This window comes from Anolis sagrei, chromosome X (assembly GCF_037176765.1).
Source record: "Anolis sagrei isolate rAnoSag1 chromosome X, rAnoSag1.mat, whole genome shotgun sequence".
NCBI classification, from domain to species: Eukaryota; Metazoa; Chordata; class Lepidosauria; order Squamata; family Dactyloidae; genus Anolis; species Anolis sagrei.
The window spans coordinates 99,053,985-99,072,241 of record NC_090034.1 but is presented as its reverse complement, the minus strand read 5'-3'; the positions used below and the strand labels follow the sequence as shown (position 1 = coordinate 99,072,241).

Sequence of the window (18,257 nt, the reverse complement as noted above, 5' to 3'; positions counted from 1 at the left end):
CACACACTTTTAACCTAGCATAGAACATCTAGGATGGCTTTGGCAGCTCTGTGGTAGGTTTGATGTGGCGGTAAATAGCTCAGTACAGCATAGTTCTATATGCAGAATACGATAGTAGACGAGACATGCAAATTTGTGTCCAAATGAGCACCCGAATCTTTCCCTCATCTCATTCTTCTTTTGCACACACTCCTTTCTGCAAGCTCACCACATTACACAATTACAGTACTACCCTATTTCCCCAAAAATAAGACCTACTCTGAAAATAAGCCCTAGTATGATTTTTCAAAATGTTGAGGATGCTTGAAACATAAACCCTACTTCAAAAATAATAAATTTCAGTTATTTAAACATCAACTTGGAAAAACAAGACATACCCTGAAAGTAAATCCTAACACCTCTTTCCCACTTTTACTGCCATTGTTGTATTTTTTTAGAATCTTTGAAATAAGTAGTTTGTTGAGGTACTGCAGCTCTCTGGCTAAGAATTCTTAGTACCCTTGCCTAAATACAAACAACAGGGTTTCGTAGGATGAAGGCAAGACAATGAAAGAGTCTCACTCCTTCAGGCAGCAGAAAAATGGATGTGCTACAAATAATCAAGGGACTCGCAAAATCTGCCCAAATGTACCTACTAGGGTTGTCCCCGGCTTTCGATGGGGACCCTGATCTGTTTTTGGGGGGCTCCTGAAATCGGGAGGGCAGATATCTGTTTGTGCTCTGGGGTGCCAAAAGATACACTTGCTATTTGACCACTATGGTGCGGGGGGGGGGGGGGGTCCCCTTCCCAGTGTGTGCTTTAAGGAAACTTCTTCTTACCTGGTGTTTTTACTCTAAAGGAGGCGCTTGGCTGCAGGCACTTGCCAGCACGGGCTTTCTCGGCCTGCACGCCACACATGCTTTCCCCTTGGAAAGTAGGTTGGTGGGTGGGTTGACTGGGCTTGTGTGTATCTTCCTCTCCTCCTCCTCCTCCTCCTCCTCCTCAATGCATTTAACAGTCCTATTAGCGATATGGTTGTGTTATTTTCGCAAGACCTACAGTCTTAGAGTTATAAAAGTTAAAGGTGTTTAACTTCATTTTTGTTTAGACTTTCGAAAGTCCAAAAATCTAGGCCAGGAGTGTGATGGCGCGAGTGGCAACACCTATGTATAGAACTGTTAGTTCCAAGATTTAAACTGTTGTATTATGCTTAATCCTGCCCCTTTTACCATGTTTATGTATAGTTGTATGGATTGGTTACTTATAGCTGTCAATCAGTACTGTTTGGCTCCACCTCTTCCTGCAGGAGGTTGAGAGCTTCCTTTCTCTTCATTCTGCCATCAGAGTTCATACCAGATGGACGTGAGTAAGAGACCTGTTCCGTCTCCCAGGAGACTGGGTTTATTGTCTTTTTGGGGTTGCTTAAATTGGTTGCCCCTTGCCTTTCTCCTAGGCCTCTGCAGCCTCTGCAAAGGCCTAAAAAGTTAGCAGCCAGAGGCAGGAAAGCCAGTTTTCAGGCCCTCTGCAATAATTGGCCAAAGAGTGGCTCTTTGGGCCCGCCCCTGTTTCCAGCAGCCATTTTGGAGGTCTCTCTGCCCCTTCAGTTTTAGAAAGAATCCATGATGTGCTGTTGGCAGACAAGGTACCTCAGAAAATATCATTGTAAAAACAATTGAGTAATTGAGTTTAATTTAGTTATAGATAGAGAGTAATTTAGTATAATTGAGTATTTGAGTTTAATTTAGTTATAGATAGATAGATTGAGTAATTTAGTTTAACTGAGACCTATAGATTATAGATAGATAGATAGATAGATAGAGATAGAGATAGATAGATAGAGTAATTGAGTTTAACTGAATATAGAGTTTATTAATATAGATGGAATTTATTATTCATTGATTGTTGTAATATTGATAAGCTGAGCCAAGTCTACCAGGACTTCGTAAATAAATACCCTGTTTATTGTTTAAGATTGAAGTGGACTCAGTTATTCCAGAAAGCTCAATCTGCCTAAAAGAAAGATCCCAGCAGTTTCGCCCAGACATAGATAGCAGCACGTCAAAGTTTTATTTTAAAGCGTCTGGGCGTAACGGCACAAGACCTGACTCTAAAGACCCTGATTTAAGTTATCTCTTAGCACCAGTTCTGAGGTTTTTTACCCCTGGGACTCATGCTTTATGTCCAGATCGTCCTGGACAATTATTGAGGAGACCTAGGCACCTTCAAGCCGGTTCGTTTGGCACCAAAGGAAGATCCTGAGTCTTCAAAACATAGGCCATCTGAACTGGCATTCACAGCCATTGAGGAAAGAGGAAACTTGGTGAGGCTTCTCAGCTTCAAACCCCATGGACCCAGAACTAATTGAGACTGTAATGTATATTTTCCTTCACCCCTCTAAAGTTTTCCAGCTCATTGCTTTGGGAGAAATGACTTTGTGATCAATAAAACTTATTTTGAGTTATTTACAGCGTTTTGGGTTTTTGGGAGTTCCAGTTTCCTATAGGAGGGCAAGAAGCAATCCCCTGGGGGAAAGATGCCACGTCCATCCCTCCTTTATTGAGAATAATAGCCCCCAGGTGCGACGACACAAACTATAAACAAGGGAGCTTGTGCAAATCACACTCTCTTGCCCTCAGAGCAAGGCCATGGCAGACCTCTGCTGGAAACATTCTTTAAAAGCATCATGATATTGTGATTGTGGTTTGGACTGGAACTGTGAAGAGGATGGTTGGAAGCAGTCAGCACCTCATCACATTAAGAGGGGAAAGCATGGGTGACCGTCCTTTTAAGAGAGAGAATGGCCCCTTTGGAGTTCTGCCTCCCCATCAGACTCACACTGGAAACTTAAGAGCTGACAGCACATTCACCCTTTACATTCATCACAAGGTCAGTATTGCTTTTTCAATCAGGAAAAATAACAATATCCAAAAACGAAGAGATCCCTTCCCCTGCCCAAAGCCCCTTCCATTTAAGAAGACTGACACCAGTTACAAAGAATAATAATAATAATAATAATAATAACGAAGTTCTTCTGGGTTTTTTCGGGCTATATGGCCATGTTCTAGAGGCATTTTCTCCTGATGTTTCGCCTGCATCCATGGCAAGCATCCTCAGAGGTGAGGTCTGTTGGAAGTAGGAAAATGGGTTTATATATCTGTGGAATGACCAGGGTGAGACAAAGGACTTTTGTCAGTTGGGGTAGGTGTTTTCTGTTGGTCATGGGGGTTCTGTGTGGAAAGTTTGGTTCAATTCTATCAACTCCCAAATGTCAAGGTCTGTTTCCCCCAAACCCCATCTGTGTTCATATTTGGCCATATGGAGTATTCATGCCAAGTTTGGTCCAGATCCATCATTGTTTGAGTTCACAGTGCTCTCTGGGTGTAGGTGAACTATAACTCCAAAACTCAAGGTTGATGCCCATCAAACCCTTCTACTGGAAGTCCTGTGTGCCAATTTCATCGTTAGTGGAGTTCAGAATGCTCTTTGATTGTAGGCGAAATATACATCCCAACAGCTACAACTCCCAAATGATAAAATCAATTTTTTTGAGTGAGGGTCATCCATTGGGTTGTTATGCGCATTCTGTCCAAATTTGGTGTCAATGCGTCCAGTGGTTTTTAAGTTCTGTTAATCCCACAAACAAACATTACATTTTTATTTATCTAGATAGATCCCTGGCCTCTGTTCAGAGCTCCCTCCTTTCAGGACATTTCAGCCTCTTTTCAACCCTGGAACATTGGATGATGAGCTCAGTGCTTCTCCATGCCAGGAAAGAGGCTGGAGTGTCCGCTTAAGGAGAAATTTCTCAATGGGAGGAGGTGGTGAGAGGATGAGCCATACTCTCTCAGCCTCAGAGGAAGGCCAGGCAAAGCTCTCTTTAGAGTGAATGAGCATGGCTTAGAAGTGTGAAGAGGAAGGTCCGAAGCCCCCCTCGCTCGGCCCTGGGTGGACTTGGGCAGGGTACACTCAGAGGAAGCCCTCTAAGGACAAGTGACTGAGCCTCTCAGACTCAGGTGAAGGCACCCAAATCCCCTCTGCCACGTCACTATCACTCCTGCCGCATCACAATCACAGCCAGGTCTCCTCTCTCCCTCCCTTGCTCCCTGCCCCCCATTGCGCCTGTGAGATGATGGCAGGAGTGCAAGTCCCCCGCTTTCCAAGGAGGCCCCTCTGGGCCCTTGGGGACCGGGCGGCCCAGAATGCTGATGTCAACAGAGCTCTCATTTCCGCCCGGAAATTATCACAGAAGAGAGGAGAGCCGCCCCGCCTGGTACAGCCCCGCCTCTTCCCCACCCTCGGGGAATCCCAACCAGGCGGGGCCAACCCGGGGCCCCAGGTGGGGAGGCAGTCGCAGCCCCCGACGAGGAAGCAGGGGCCCCTCCAGCCCCTCCTCCTGAACAGGAGGAAGGAGGTACCACCGGAGGGGCCTGTTCGCGGGCATAAATTCCCCGCTGCCCCAGGGGCCCCCGAAGAGAGAGGCGGGGCCAGGGCCAATGGGAGGAGGCAGAAACAGGGACCCCTCCGGGCCCTCCTGGAGGGGGGGGAGGCCAAGAGGGCGCTGCCGGCCCTCCTCCTCCCCGCCCCCAAGGCCCTTCCTCCCCGCCAGGGCCCACCCACCGTCTTTGGCCTGGAGGGACACTCCCTGTTGCCGGCCATCTGCCGGCCCACCCCCACCCCGCCCTTGACCCCGCCCACGACCCCGGCCAGACTCCTCCTGTAAGTACTCCGACGCATCATTTCCTTTTATTCTAATGGACATGTTTTTCTTTGCCTTGCTTTTCATATCTCTTCCTATTCTTTTTCTGTTCTCTTTGTTCCTCCTTCTTCCTTCCACAGTTCTCTTCATGTTAGTCTTTTCTTTTTTCCTGTGTCTTTTATATACTGTATATTCTGGCGTATAAGACTACTTTTTAACCCAAGAAAATCTTCTCAAAAGTCAGGGGTCGTCTTATCCGCGGGAGTAGTCTTATACATGGGAGTCATCTTATACACTGGAGTAGCCTTATGCATGAGAGTCATCTAATATGCGGGAGCAGTCTTATACGCTGCACTATATGGCAACGTAGAAAGAGGCAAAGAGTTGCAAGCTGCAATAAATGACAATGTAGAGACCAAAACAAAGTTGTTTAGTCAGTTTAGAATCACTTAGGGGCCTTTCAGGTTGTGTGTTGGAAGAGAGGTAGTCTTATACGGTGAGTATATCCCAAACTCTATATTTTAACTGGAAAAGGTGGGAGTCGTCTTATATGTCCAGTCGTCTTATATGCCGGAATATACGGTACTATTTCACTTCTTTGTTTTAATGGCTCACTATTTTCTCTTTTTCATCCTTTTATTATAAATTCCTCGAATGGTGTTATTTTTTTCTGGTTTAGAAAAGATAGTGATAGATACATGAGAGACAACAAGTTAAACATGAGCCAACAATGTGATGAGGTGGCAAAAAAGCCAATGGGACTTTGGCCTGCATCAAGAGGAGTCTAGTGCCTAGATCCAGGGAAGTCATGCTGCCCTCTGTTCTGCCTTGGTTAGACCACACGGAGAATACTGTGCCCAATTCTGGGCACCACAATTGAAGAGAGATATTGACAAGCTGGAATGTGTCCAGAGGAGGGCGACTCAAATGATCAACCGTTTGGAGAACAAGCCCTATGAGGAGCGAATTAAAGAGCTGGGCATGTTTAGCCTGAAGAAGAGAAGGCTGAGATATTCATTGAAAAACTAGAGCAAAATGTGCTACAGAATGTCCCACAAAAACAAAGTTTTGGTAGTGTAATAAACTGTTTCCATGTTTTTATGATTCATTAGCAAATGAGATTATGATTAGGAACAATGGCTTCAAACTACAGGAAAGCAGATTCCAGCTAAACAGTAGAAAGAACTTTCTGACTGTGAGAGCTGTTCAGCAGTGGAACTCTCTGCCCCAGAGTGTGGTAGAGGCTCCTTCTTTGGAAGCTTTCAAATAGAGGCTGGATGGCCATCTGCCTGGAGTGCTTTGGATGCAATTTTCCTGTTTCTTAGCAGGGGGTTGGACTGGATGTCCCATGAAGTCTCTTTCCGCTCTATGATTCTATGATTCTACAAGAGTGATAGATATAGGTAATGAGATGACAGAAAGGAAACAATAGAAACAATAGAAATAAAGTCAAAGGGAGAGTTAAATAAATGAAAGAAAGGGAGTGATAGATAGATAGATAGATAGATAGATAGATAGATAGATAGATAGACAGACTTGATGATAAAAAGGGCGTGGTAGATATAGTTAGCTGACTGAACAAGCCAGTACCTGCCACATACCAGTACTGCCATCTGTTGAGGAGTTACGAAGGTGGAGACATTACTTTTCATTCAACCCTCGTAGTTTAGGGCTTTATAGGAGATGACCAGCACTTTGTATTTAGCCTGAAAGTGGACCGGCAGACAGTGGAGCTGTCGCAGCATGGGAGTCGTCCTCTCACGATATGGTGCTCCAGTTAGCAATCTAGCCACCGATCTCTGCACTAATTGCAGCTTCCAAACTATTTTCAAAGGCAGCCCCACATAGAAAGCATTGCAGTAGTCCAAACTGGATGCGACTAAGGTGTGGACTGCCATTGCCATTGTACTAGCAAAACATACTGTATCATAGAAGCATCATGTCCTTTTCTCACGGACTCTTGTCTCTTATCTCTGACAGCTCTACTTTGCCCTGAGAACAGTCAGTACAAGCTCTGTGGACCGCCGTGCCCAGCTACTTGCAATGATCGAGCTGGTAACAAGAACTGCTCCTCCATGCCTTGTGTGGAGACCTGTGAGTGCAATGCAGGCTTTGTATTGGAAGATGCATCCACAAGTCTGCAACCTCCTCTCTCCTGGTGAGCAATTCTGGGCAGACAGCACATGTACAAGACACTGCCCCTGTGATCCGCAGACTAAGCAAGTGAAATGCCAACAAGGAGGCTGAAAGACTGGGGAGCAATGCAGGGTAGAAGGGGGCATTCAGAATTGAGGATGGGAAGATCAGGCTTTCCCAGAGTGGTTCAAATGCAGTTCTTGAGACAGATTTTGGACTCCAAGTTACATCTGACTGGAACTGGCATCTGGTAATCACTCTTCCCAGCAGTTATTACGGAGCCATGTGTGGGCTCTGCGGAAACTTCAATCAAAACCCAGGAGATGACATGACCTTTCTCAATGGGACCAAGGCTCCCTCCATTGTAAGCTGGGCCAGCAGCTGGAAAGTGAGGGACCGGGACCCTTTCTGTGGGGATTACTGTCAAAGTAATTGCCCAACATGTGATGACAGCAAGAGAGACTTGTATGGTGATGAAGGCTATTGTGGACTGATCAGCAAAACTTCAGAAAGGCCCTTCAGAGAATGCCACTCCATAGTCAATCCAGATGACTTCTTTGATAGCTGCATTTATGATGTGTGCCAAAATGGAGGAGCCCAGAACATCCTCTGCCAGGCCTTGGAGGCCTATGCTGAGACCTGCAGAAAAGCAGGTGCCACCATATATGATTGGAGGACACCCTCTGGATGTGGTGAGTGTTCTTTCTCCATGTAGACCAGTGGTTCCCAACCTGTGTGGTAACTTTGAAGACTTATAATGTAACCATTGTCCTGAGCCAGGAGCATCCACGCAAGATTCAGGTATTGACAAGAGGAAAATGAGTGGATATATATGGAAGTTTTTGTATCAAGTGAGGGGAGGGGTTGGGGATACCTGTGGTTATTGATACATAGTTCCTCCATTCTGATGGCAAGCAGACCCAAGTTCATGAACTTCCTACACTGAAAGTAATGAATTTCGTAGGATGGGAAGAATTTACCTGTGTACAGTGTTCTTTGATATACCAAGGGGCTTGTCTATTCCAGTTAAAAAATCAAAAAACCCCATAGTGGCTCAGAAATCACTACTGAATATCTAAATGACATCCACAGACTTACGGACCTTAATGCAGGGTAAACCATATTGACCAGTTTAGCTCCTTACTTAGGAAAGTAAGGGAATGCTGTGGAGTTTCAATGAAATTTAGCCACACAAGGCCATCTCCTTTTCCCTGGATGTATCAACACAAGGAAAGGGGGATGGACTGGGTCCATGTCAGCATAGGCACTGCCAAACAATTGCAGGGCTCCTGGTCATTATGGGCACTGTGATCCACCCCCTGTCCCTTCCCTGCAGTGACTAGGAGCTCTCCAGAACTTCAGAGGGTGTCCAGCATTGACAACAATGACCGGGAAGGTAAAGTGACAGTCCGGTTAGGTCAAAGTCCAGCTAGGTGTTGGCACAGCTGGACTATGTTGACTTCACTGCACCAGAAGGCCTGTCTCCCCGGCCTGCTGCTGCCTGTGTAGCTCCGAAGGCTCTGCGGAGGCCAGGGAGGCATCCTTGGGATGGGCCAGGACGCGGGTAAGGAAACACGGATACGAAAATAATATATAAAATATATAAAATAATGTATAAATATTAAAATTAAAATGGAGTTCCTACTTCACAGATTTTCACTTATTGCAGGTGGTCTTGGAAGGGAGTACTACAAGTACTACAAGAAGGGAGTACTACAAGTACTACAAGTACTTCAAGAAGGGAGTACTACAAGTACTACAAGAAGGGAGTACTACAAGTACTACAAGAAGGGAGTACTACAAGTACTACAAGTACTACAAGAAGGGAGTACTACAAGTACTACAAGTACTACAAGAAGGGAGTACTACAAGTACAAGTACTACAAGAAGGGAGTACTACAAGTACTACAAGAAGGGAGTACTACAAGTACTACAAGAAGGGAGTACTACAAGTACTACAAGAAGGGAGTACTACAAGTACTACAAGTACTACAAGAAGGGAGTACTACAAGTACTACAAGTACTACAAGTAGGGAGTACTACAAGTACTACAAGTACTACAAGTAGGGAGTACTACAAGTACTACAAGAAGGGAGTACTACAAGTACTACAAGAAGGGAGTACTACAAGAAGGGAGTACTACAAGAAGGGAGTACTACAAGTACTACAAGAAGGGAGTACTACAAGTACTACAAGAAGGGAGTACTACAAGTACTACAAGAAGGGAGTACTACAAGAAGGGAGTACTACAAGTACTACAAGAAGGGAGTACTTCAAGTACTACAAGAAGGGAGTACTACAAGTACTACAAGAAGGGAGTACTACAAGTACTACAAGTACTACAAGAAGGGAGTACTACAAGTACTACAAGAAGGGAGTACTACAAGTACTACAAGAAGGGAGAGGAGTTCTATCCCACTTCAGACTGCCAGAAGCACTGCCGCTGCAGTGACAACGGAGTTGTTGAATGCCAAGATATTTCTTGTGACGCACATGAGGAATGCAAAGTGGAGAATGGCATCCAAGGTTGCCATTCTGTGGGTTACGGCAAATGCAGTGTGACTGCTGGTGTAAAGAATGAATGTTCAGAATGCATGTAGAAGGACAAAAGAAACAGGCCTGAAGAGACAGAACCAACATGGACTAGCAAGGCCTTGGCAGCCTCAGCGAGGAGGCAGCAAGGCATACCTGAATGACAGTGAATAATGAGGTATGCGATCAGGTGCGTAAGGAGGATAAGGAGTGTGCATAAGGTACCCCATAACTCATAAGATCTGGAATGTGTATCTCTTGAACTTTGGAAAGGACAAGAACTTGGAAGAGCTCAAAAAGGTCAGAACAACCTGATTACGAAAAAGAAAATGGATTTTGGCCTATAAATGCAGGGGGTCCCCAACAACAGACGCACTTCCTGAACTGCAGCAACGGGTGTCCACGTTTCCTCGGAAAAGACTGATCATCTTCGCCGGAGGAGGCCTGGTGTGCGTGAGTATGCGTGAATGTGTGTGTGCAAGAGAGCTCTCCTTGATGTGATTCTGATATGATTCTGTGTTGATTGTATTTCAATAAAAGTTACATGAATAGTGTCAAAACCAAATTTGGTCTCCAAAGTGTCTCATTGATCTAAACTACCTTACTATTCCTTATACACTCTGCACAAAAGAACAGGAACCTCTTTGGTTCATCACACTGGATCCCACTACTTGACTTTTGATGGACAGGCTTATGATTTCCAGGGGACTTGCACCTATATTTTAACTGAAGTTCATGCAAGAGATTCTAAGTTGGCAAACTTCTCCGTTCTGGTGGAGAATGAAAGGTCCTTGACCAAGAAGGTTGTGGTCCTTTTTCATGAATACATTGCTATTATTGAGAAAGCAATGAAGTGGAACATCAAGGTAAGTCTTCGCGTGAGAAAGAAACATTGGCAACATTAACCCAATGTTCTTAGAATGATTTTAGAGAGACCTCCATCTTTATTTCTTCAAACCTCATGAGCCAGGATTGCCAAATTGCACTGTGGCTAACTTGGAATCTTGAGGCATTGACCCTTTCTCTAGTCCTTAGTGTAAGGAAGAGAAATATCTGGGAGATACATGCAATTTGTGTTGATGCTTAAGCAGTGCGGCAGCTGCTACCATATCTCGAAAAGTCTGATTGGGCCACGGTGGTCCATGCCTTAGTTGCATCCAGAATGGACTACTGTAATCCACTCTATGTGGTGCTGCCTTTGAAGACAGTTCAGAAACTGCAGTTAGTGCAAAGGATGGCTGCCAGATTACCAACTGGAGCTAGCTATAGGGAACATATTATGTCCTTCGTGAAGCAGCTCCACTGGCTTCTGATAATTTTCCAGGCTCAATTCGAGGATCAGGACCCAAAGCCCGATACGCTTTGTGTCCAAACCATCTTCAAGACTGCATGTCTTTCTATGAAATGATGTGGGCTTTGAGATCGGCAGGGGAGGCCCTTCTCTCAGTCCCACCACTGCGTCAAGTGTGGTTGGTGGGGATGAGAGAGGGCCTTCTCTGTAGTGGCTCCCTGGCTCTGGAATACCCTCTTAAAAGAGATTAGATTAGCCCTCACCCTTGAATCTTTCTGGTCCAGCCTAAAAACATGGATTTTTAAGCAGACTTTTGGCCTCAAGAAGGCTGAAATGGGCCCATATGAAGTTGACACTCTGACACTTTAGTATTAATTGATGGCAACTAGTTTTAACTACTGATGGCTCTGCGTTTTAAATTGTGTTATTTTATTTTATGTGCTGATAGTGGTTGTTTTTATAATTTTTATGCCATGTTGTTCTATACCCATGTGCCATTTATGTTATATACTGCACTGTAGTGTCTTGTAAGCCGTCCAGAGTCCCTTTTGGGAGATGGTGGTGGGATTTATTTATTTACTGTATTTGTATACAATGTTCCCTCACTACTTTGCGGTTCGCTTTTAGCGGACCCGCTGCTTTGTGGGTTTTTGAAAATAGTAATAAAATATTAAAATATCAATATTAAATATTGACATCCAGTGGAGGCCAGGGACGCCAGAAGTGCAGTGTCCTGAAGTGTGGCGGGGAAGGCCTGTCTCCCTGGCCTGCTGCTGCCTGTGTAGCTCTGAAGGCTCTGCGGAGGCCAGGGAGGCATCCTTGGGATGGGCCAGGACGCGGGTAAGGAAACACGGATACGAAAATAATATATAAAATATATAAAATAATGTATAAATATTAAAATTAAAATGGAGTCCCTACTTCACAGATTTTCACTTATTGCAGGTGGTCTTGGAATGGAACCCCTGCGAAAAGTGAGAGAACACTGTAAATAAAGATGATGATGATGATTTCATACTTAGTGACATCAGCAGAGAGTGTCCATATTAACATCATCTAACGACAGTGTTTATAGTCTCATGGTTTTTTGTTTGTTTGTTTGTTTTGTTTGCTATTAATACAGGTGAATGGAGAACTCTACACTCTTCCAATGAGTACAAATGATGAGAAACTCTGGGCCAACCAAGAAGGGAACAATATAATCCTCCAGTCTAATTTTGGCCTCAAAATTCTTTATGACTCCTCCTATTATGTTTTTGTCTCGGTACCTAGTACATATCTGTAAAGAGGGAGCGTTCCAATGCTACCGAATATCACCAATTTGTGATAGATTGCCACACCACTGACACCAATTTGTAAAAGTATTCCACTCTCTCCTGCCTGCACTGGATTTCTTTTACTGTGGTTAGCAACACTGGCCAATCTGCGAAGGTATTCCACCTAATACTGTTTAAATCTCCAAAGGTTTGCTAATTTATAAAAGGTGTAGATAATTATAGATGTAATTCAGGTAACTGCCACCAACGGGAGGTAATGCCGATGAGAACTGGTTCCCAGACGCAGATATATAGAGATGACACTGTCTTCAAACAAAAGTTAATAAGTTTATTTTGAACAAAGCGTATGGTTGCAGGCTGTTGATAAACTTGGAAATACTTTGAGAACTTTACATGTAACTTGGTTGCAATACAGTTCACACTTCTGGATGTTACAACTTGTAATTGACTTTTACTGTGGTGAAGCACTTTCTTAAACAATGTTTCCTGAGGTGAATAGTCTTCCTGTTTGATCCTTCCGCGATCAAACCCCAGATCTCTAGTTCATTTCTAACTAGTGATCTAAACAAGCTTCTCTTAGTCCTCTCTAACTAATGAAACTAATTAGGTTTCCCCTTCAGCCTTCCTAAACTGAAGAAACCTCTGACTATTCACAAACACTGCTTCTCTACTTCCCACTCTCTCTCTCTCAACTGCTAACTCCGACTCCAAAACCCTAACTGAACATTAACTGTCGTTTTTCAAACTCTCCCCTCTAAGCTCCTCCCACTTCTCTCTCTAGCCTACATCGTCTCCATGGCAACGCACTCCTCTCAGTTAGGCCGCTCCAGCATTAGTGCAGCCAATCTAAACACAAATACAGTTAAAATCATACAATTTATAATCAACTTCTGTACAATATCAAGGACATGTCAGTGGCCTATGTGGTAACTTCAATAATGATATGTCCGATGATTTCACTCTACCAAACGGGAAAAGTACCCAGAGTGTCAATGAATTTGGTATCTCTTGGAAAGTTCCTATTGGTGGCGTCAGTTGTGTAGATAGCTGTGGGGAAAAATGCCCCATCTGTGATGAAACTAAGACAGCCCCATATCAGCCTGAGAGTTCTTGTGGAATAACAAAAGCGACAACAGGCCCATTCAAAGATTGCCATTCCTTGGGGAATCTTACTGAATACGTCAACAGTTGCTTGGATGAAATGTGTGCATCCAGTGGTGCAGGAGAGACCCTCTGTCGGAGCATTCAAGCTTATGTCGCTGCATGCCAGGCTGCTGGAGTTGCAATTGGAGCCTGGAGAAAAAACACTTTCTGCTGTAAGTTTTCCCTACAACAACCCAGATTAATTTTATGTTTTCACTTCTATCCTAACTCTAAGTTATCTCATTGTGTGCATGTGTCAATACACCTATTTCAAAATCCAGAAGAATGTGAAATCCAAAACACTGCTGGTTCCAAGCATTTTAGAAAAGAGATATGCAACATGTATCCAATTATTATATGAAATAAATATTAAAATTGCATCTGTTTATTAAAAATCATACTATACGTATCATATAGTACAAAAATACCAGCAAGTTTGCCCTCAAAGAAACGAGAGAATAGAAGTGAACCACATTTATTTTTGTTTTATAATACATTAATCAATTTAATTAAGAGTGAAGTGACTGATATTATGGTCCTAACACCTTTGATCCTTCCACCATTCTCTTTCATTCCTTCTTTTGCTGGCTTTCACAAGCTGTGGAACCAGGTATGTGTATTGTCAGAGGATTTTTAAAAATTGGATCCATATTGTACATATATTTAGAAAACCAAATGCCCAGAATTTTACTGATTATAGCCATAAATCACCACAAGCTTGCATAGCAAAGTACACTATGAATAATGTATTGTTACGTGATATAAAATAGATCCTAATATAAGTTAGATAGAAAGTTTAAGAAGAAAAAAGCTTCCCCTATTAAATTTTCCAAGGCATCATACTTGCTTGCTATCAGAACAAAATCTGTCTCACCTGTCAACAAAATAATTTTTCCAGCTACTCCTACTGTGACAGCACGAGTGGCGCCACCTATATGTAGAACTGTAAGTTGCAGGATTTGAACTGTTGTATCATGCCTGATTTTGCCTTTTTACCCTGTAAATGTATAGTTGGATTGATTGGTTATTTATAGCTGTTAATCAATGTTGTTTGCACCAGTTGAATTGCTCCTCCTGCTCAGTTGTTTGACCCCACCTCTTCCTAGGGAGCAGGACAGTGTTTCCTTTTCCATTCCATCATCAAACTTTCTATCAGATGGCCGTGAGAGAGAGACTTGGCTCTGAAGCCCTTGATTAAGTTACCTCTCAGCACTAGTTCTGAGGTTCTTACCCTTGAGGCTTATGCTTCATGTTCAGATCAACCTGGACGACGTTGAGAAGTCTCAAGCACCTTCAAACCAGTTCTTTGGCACCAGAGGAAGGCTTTGTGCCTTCAAAATATAGGCCATTGGAATTGGGGTTGTGATTATTCCAATAGTCACAGCCATTGAGAAAGAGGGACCTGGAAAAGCTTCTCAGCTGCAAAACTCCTTGGACCCAAGACAACCAGAGACTGTAATGTATATTTTCCCCTTTGAAACTTCCAGCTTATTGCCTTAAAGGGATAACTCTTTGTGAACAATTAAACCTATTTTGAGTTATCTACAGTGTTTTGGTCCTTGGGAGTTCCAGTTTTCCTAAAGGAGGGCAAGAAGCAATACCCTTGGGGAAAGATGTCATGTCCATGCCTCTTTCACTAAGAGTTATAGCCCCCAGGCATGACGACACACCTACTGGGTACAATATTTACCTTGTACCCAGTAGAAGTTATCCTTTTTCTGTCAGTGCTTACTACTTGTTTCCCTTTCTGTTTTTTTCAGCTCTCACCTGCCCATCCAACAGCCATTATGAGTTATGTACAAGGACATGTGATTTCACCTGTGCCGGATTGTCCTCTCAAGGACAATGTACCAAAAACTGCTGTGAACGGTGCCAGTGTGACAATGTCTACCTGTTTGATGGAGACAGATGTGTGCCAATGGAGAACTGTGGCTGTGTACACAAGGGCGCTACATCAAGGTAAGTTCAACTGTTGTAAGTTATGATCCACTCATGTGTGCATATAGCTTTTCTTGACTCTCATAAGAAAGGGGACAAAGAACATAGGATTCCTAGGTATTATGGGATTCCAACTTCCATCAGCACCATCCAACATAAGACAAGGGCTGACAGGATTTCTGGTCCAATAACATCTGGAAGGTTACACATTGCTAACCTCTGTTTTAGGAGCAAGCTTCTTTCCTCTCTGAGCCCTGAGTAGACTTATGACATGATGGAGGAGAATGTGCTGCTTGTCTTGGCATAATGGACGTACTCCAAAGATAGTTTCTTTTATGTTTCTAAGTAGTCAATATTTTTTCTCTTAAATTTTTAGAGAACCACGAATTGGGTTTCTGTGAGTTTTCTGGGCTATGTCCATGTTCCAGAAGCATTCTCTCCTGACGTTTCACCCACATCTATGGCAGGCAACCTCAGAGGTTGTGAGGTCTGTTGAAAACTAGGCAAGTGAGATTTATTATAGATCTGTGGAATGTCCAGGGTGGGAGAAAAAAGTTTGAGGCAAGTGTGAATGTTGCAATTCCTCACCTTAATTAGCAGTTAATGGCCTTGCAGCTTCAAAGCCTGGCTGATTGCTGCCTGGGGGGACCCTTTGTTGGGAGGTGTTAGTTGACCATGATTGTTTCTTGTCTGGAATTCCCCTGTTTTTTGAGTGTTGGTGTTTATTTGCTGTCCTGATTTTAGAGTTATTTAATACCAGCAGCTTGGCTCCCCCCCTCCCCAAAGAGAGAACCATGTAGTTCCGGCCGGAACGACTTGGAAGGGGGCGCTGCCCGGCTCCAGGCACTGGCCTGCCCCCTTCCTCATTCTCAAACACCACTTCGAGGGAGGAGGGTGCGCGGAGGTCTGTCTCGGGGCTCGTGGGAGGGGGCTTGGTGGCTCCCCCCTGGTTGCCCTCTCTGGCCCAGCTTGGATCCACTGCCTGGCTGGGAGGTAGGTTGTCTCCCGGTCCCCATCGCTTTCTCCTCCTCGAGGTGGCCTTTCTCCATTATCCCTCCTCATTCCTTTCTAGTGAGGGCTTGCTGGGGCTCGGCCTTTCCTCCACAGAGGAATGCTTTCGCGGCCTGCAGGCCAGGCTGTCCCCCTTGGGGTGTTGCGACAAAATGGAGGCCTGGGGGCGCGACAGGCATGTGCCCAGACGGCTGCGTTGAGCCATGACCGGTTTGCCTGCCTGTTTGGTGGCCACCTCTGCTACCTGGCTGGCGGCCATCTTAGCCACATGGTTGGCAGCTACTTTGACGGCATGGTCGGCAGCCATTCTGACGGCATGGTCGGCAACCATTTTGACGACATGGTCGGAAGCCATTTTGACGACATGGTCGGCAGCCATTTTGACAGCATGGTCGGCAGCCATTTTACAACATGGTCGGAAGCCATTTTGACGGCATGGTCGGCAGCCATTTTACGACATGGTCGGGAGCCATTTTGACGACATGGTCGGCAGCCATTTTGACAACATGGTCGGAAGCCATTTTGACAACATGGTCGGCAGCCATTTTGATGGCATGGTCGGCAGCCATTTTGACAACATGGTCGGCAGCTATTTTGACGGCATGGTCGGAAACCATTTTGACGACATAGTCGGCAGCCATTTTACGACATGGTCGGCAGCCATTTTGTCTCGGGACCAGCTGCCAATGTGTTATATAGACCGGATAGCTGCCTTCCCCCCCCCCCCCCCCCGTTTCTTATTACCTCTGATAGTTGAGTTTTCTGTTCTGAATGTAGTGTCAATTGGCGCAGTGTTTTGTAAAGTATATAAACTCTCAAACAATCATTACAATTTTGTTGATATAGATAGATAATTTTAAACAACAATGATACAAATAAGTCATAAAGGCTGAGGCCTAGGCCTGGAGTTTAAATTTTAAGATATATTTGTCAAAATATAGTTTCACCATGTTCCACCACCCATAACAAATCGGCCAATGTGATATTATAATTACAATAATATTATTATAATAATAACAATAATATAAACAAATACGGGAGAGTTCGAGCAATATGGATACCAAAACTCCAGTTTTCTTGCCTCATAACTGATCCCCCCGTTGCCCAATATATGGATACATCCATAGATAGATGGGCGATTAGACAAAACGGGGGGGGGGGGGGGGGTGTGAAGTCGATGGGGATTTTTGGATCTTAAGAGATGCAAGCTCAAATCCAGTTTGGATTAAAGCCCCCGGTGGCACAGCGGTTTATACCCCTGTGACGGCAGGATTAAAGACCGACAGTTTGAAGGTACAAATCTAAAGAAAGCGCTGATGAGCTCCCTCTATCAGTGTTAGCTCCTCATGCAGAGATATGGGACAAGCCTACTACAAAATAATAATAATAATAATAATAATAATAATAATAATAATTAAAACATCAGGAGATTACATCCAAACATTAGAAAAAACTTCCTGACTGTGAGAGCCATTCATCAGTGCAACTCTGCCCTAGAGTGTGGTGGAGGCACCTTCTGTAGAAGCTTCTAAACAGGGGCCATTGTGCTTAAGGCCAAGCCATATAACCTGTTTTAATTTGTCCACAACTGGTGCATGTTTCACTGGGATTATTCCTGAATTTTGCATAAACCAGTTACTCAAACAAAAAATAACAAAGATGAAAAAAAGAACTGGATTGTGTTGCCATGCCCTAAAAGTTCTCTCTCTCCTTTTAGAGGCTGTTATGCCATCTAATCAGGGATTTCTGTTTGAAGGGGCTGAACAAAAGAAATCAAACAGCCCATTTTCCTCTAATGTACAAAGAAGTGCATAAAGTGATGATCTGTTAAGTTAAGATTTTTTAAATGATCAGAAAATTGACATTTTAATTTTGAATAATTAACAAATGCGGCAATTTGAATGTATGAGTAGTACATCAATTCATAAATGTGAGAGAACCTATAAGTGAGATCATGGCCCCTACTACATTGCTATATAATCCAGATTGTCAAAGCAGATAATAATCCACATTATTTGCTTTGAACTGGATTATACTAGTCTACACTACCATATAATCCATTTCAAAGCAGATAATCTGGATTTTATATGGCAGTGTAGATGGGGTCTGTGTAGGAGGTAAATTCTCTGGAAAAGTAGCTAAGAGTGATAGTTAGCTGTTAGATTCACTTAATACATGGGTTTTCCTAGCATCACAGAACCATAGAGTTGTAAGAGACCACAAGGCCATCCAGTCCAACCCCCTGCTGTGCAG

At 43.9% G+C, this 18,257-nt stretch overlaps 1 long non-coding RNA gene across 1 annotated transcript; it reads left to right on the top strand.

Annotated features, from left to right (window-relative positions):
• The first annotated feature begins 2,436 nt into the window (after positions 1 to 2,436).
• LOC137097967 (uncharacterized) lies at positions 2,437 to 8,653 on the top strand. Its single transcript, XR_010910523.1, has 3 exons — positions 2,437 to 2,866; positions 6,657 to 7,504; positions 8,482 to 8,653. It is a non-coding gene; the product is annotated as an uncharacterized lncRNA (long non-coding RNA).
• Positions 8,654 to 18,257: the final 9,604 nt, after the last annotated feature.